The sequence below is a fragment of the Amphimedon queenslandica genome, unplaced genomic scaffold (genome assembly GCF_000090795.2).
Source record: "Amphimedon queenslandica unplaced genomic scaffold, v1.1 AMPQUscaffold_13369, whole genome shotgun sequence".
Classification (NCBI taxonomy): domain Eukaryota; kingdom Metazoa; phylum Porifera; class Demospongiae; order Haplosclerida; family Niphatidae; genus Amphimedon; species Amphimedon queenslandica.
Window position 1 is genome coordinate 34,924 of NW_003546395.1, and position 3,207 is coordinate 38,130.

General features: G+C 38.1%; 1 long non-coding RNA gene across 1 annotated transcript; it reads right to left on the reverse strand.

The window, feature by feature from the left end:
* Positions 1 to 2,754: 2,754 nt before the first annotated feature.
* On the reverse strand, positions 2,755 to 2,923 carry LOC109582635 (uncharacterized). The gene is made up of 2 exons (XR_002185175.1): positions 2,844 to 2,923; positions 2,755 to 2,792 (listed from the first exon to the last, which is right to left on the reverse strand). It is a non-coding gene; the product is annotated as an uncharacterized LOC109582635 (long non-coding RNA).
* Between the last annotated feature and the right edge of the window lie 284 nt (positions 2,924 to 3,207).

The following is a 3,207-nucleotide window of genomic DNA, read 5'->3' on the forward strand; positions in this document are numbered from 1 at the left end:
GTCATGATTATAAACGACACCCAAACCAATAAACATTATGTTATTGACTTGGGTGTGGTTATAATCATGACCGACGGACCAGCACTGATTTTGCAGCAAAAAGCTCGAAGGTAGTGGTCTATACAAGAATATAACTGGATAAGAGAGCTGGATGGCTCCACTAAAGCTGCTAAAGATAGCTTGATTAGCTGCTGGACACTCAGGGGCGGATCCAGGATTTTGCAAATGGAGGAGTGGAGAGAAAAAATGGCGCGCGAAGCGCGCCGAAATTTTGGCCATGCCCCTTTTTGGCGCTATTTTGAGGTTAAAATCACGTGAAAATAAACTTTTCTACCATTTTTGGAGCTCATTCTTTGTTAATTATATTCATTAACCACAGTAATGTTGCTATATAAACTAGGTGGTTAGCACTTTCACCACTGTTGCAACAATAAAAACATTAAAAATTTTTTGAGTTAGAATGTTTTGAGGGGGTTGCAACCCCACAAACCCCCCCCTAGATCCGCCCCTGACACTGTAATTGTATAAACACGTGGTCAATCGCCATAGCAACTATCTAAACCGTTTCCATGGAAATTCTTATTAGCATTCGCGAAAATTAGTCGTCCTACGGTACGCGGTATTTTGGAGTGGAAATGACGACTGGTGTTAGGCCAGTCCATGAAGGAGACACTATCCTTCTCTCTTGTGTGGACAAGGATGTCAGTGGATTTGTATACGTTTTACCTCCCTGGTAATCTACACGCTACCTTATCCAATGTCTGCAATACTGTCTTTACCTTTTCCTTAAACAAATAGTTCGGACTACACTTGTGCTGTCATTAAAAGCGAAAAGGAACGACCCAATGTGCACGGTAAGTCCTTATGCCTATATTATAGTATTATTTCATCTCTCGCTATATTCGCCTTTCTCTCTCTTTTGAAGCTATTTCTTTCCAAGTTTTACCAGAATATGCTCAGTGAGTTATTAATTAATTAATCTATTATTATCATTATTATTATTGTTATTATTATACAGGCCTGATCTGTCAACTTCACCTCTCTCAATCATGAAGGTCAGTTTGGTTGACACACACTTTTCTCGTATCTAACAAAGGGGTGTGTCACGATTAGCTATTTTTGAAATTGTTTTATATTTAGGAAGAAGACAGACATTATTTGCATCGTAAATTAGTTTATGGTCGAAAGATAAAGGTATATATAAATATTTAAAATGCATTTTTGGCCTCGCCTACGTGAGGTATAGGTAGTTGTTGTGTCTGTTTTGTCTGTCATTCATTCTGTACAAATGATTTTGTCTTTAATAAATAATAACTTTAGCACAGCGTGTTCCAAGCTCCTAGATCTTTCTTCTTGAGCTGAAAAAGTCATTCTGAACTGTTTAGTGTTGTCCAAATATAAGCGCTAGGTACAGAAGCTTCAAAGTAAGAAAATCGAGTGGTTGACCCAAGTTCCTTCGTGTTGGCACTCTAGAGATAGCTGGTAGCATTTTCTAGTACATTAGAACATGGCTATCAATAAATATGAACAGAATTTTGTAAATCTTACTTGATGAAGAATTATACTTGCTCGAATGTGTCCAGGTCACGAGTTTGTGAAGTGCTAGAGCGACACCTACATCACTATAGGCACTAAAAAGTACCTATACTATCACAACTACATAAAGGGCAACAACTTTCTGTCAGCAAGTTTATCATATTTTGCTGATTAGTAAAGAAAAAGTGAAGCTTCTTTCTCACATGGTCTTCTTGCTGCCATCATTGGCCTCGCCCAGCTTTGCGTAGGCGAGGACTAGGTACTCAGTTTGTCTGTCTGTCATTCATTCATTCTGTGTGCTATATTTTGTTTTTGAGAATGTATATCTTTATAATCGCGTGCTCTAAATCTGTGAGAGCTTCTCTTCTGTTAGGAAAAGTCTTGCTTTACTGCCTTGAGATGTTTAGAGAGCAGCTCTAGCTAGTAGAAGCTTTTTATCTCACGAGAAAATGCCCAGCAATAGCGGTAGTACTCTGGAGGTAAATGAGTTTTTTTCCAGTAGATCAAGACTAGTTATTGTTTTAGTATTTGTGGGACTCTTTAAATCTTTCTTGTTGGTGAGTTATAGTCAACCGGGGCTATTCCGACATATTTGGTGGCTAAGCTGTTCATTAATTATTCATAGAATTAATACCGCCCTCCTGCTCAACTTACAAATTTTTTGACTCCATTTTAAACTTTTCTATCCATTTAGGAGCTTATCTTCAAATTTTATTACAATTTTATTCATTTTTACTATTTTTAAAACATTTCTTTGAATGTCACGTGTCACGGGGCTATTCAGGGGCGGATCTAGGGGGGGGTTTGTGGGGTTGCAACCCCCCCCCCAAAACATTCTAACTCAAAAAAAATTAATGCTTTTATTGTTGCAACAGTGGTAGAAGTGCTAGCCACCTGTAGTTTATATAGCAACATTACTGTGGTTTATGAATATAATTAACAAAGAAAGAGCTCCAAAAATGGTGGCCAGTGCTGATTTTACGCGATTTTAACCACAAAATAGTGCCAAAAAGGGGGCGTGGCCAAAATTTCGGCGCGCTTCGCACGCCATTTTACTTTGCACCTTCCCCATTTCCAAAATCCTGGATCTGCGCCTGTATTCCGATACAGCTGGGGCTATTTCGACATAGACGTATACGACAATACATGGTAAAGATTACGGCGAAAAGCTTAGTATACAGATTAAACTTAGAAATGGTGACTTAGTAAACAAAGTGATTAAATGCTGGATATCTTGGATTATATGAATGAAACTACTATAAAAGATTATTATATAAGTAAGTATAATAGGTACTATTTTATTTTACTGGCAATCAGCACAGAAGAATGCTTCATCTTCAAGCTCTTCATCATCCCATTCTCCATACCTTGTCCACAGTCTTTGTGGGACCCAAACTTGGCATGAGTCACATTGTATCCAAACCTCACTGTCTTCATCATATGGTGCATCACAAGTTGGACATTGGCCCTTCTTTTTGTACATATTTTCCTTGTGACGCTACCATGAGCTAGATGGTCCCGAAGCTGTAGTGTTGACACTGGAATTCCATACATCCAGTTGTAGCTGCTCCTTTGATATTCTTATACCTACCTCTTTGCATGATCAATTGCCTTTTCCATATCGTCTTCATTTTAATTTTATTTTTTTTGTTTCTCATGTCAGTGTAATGA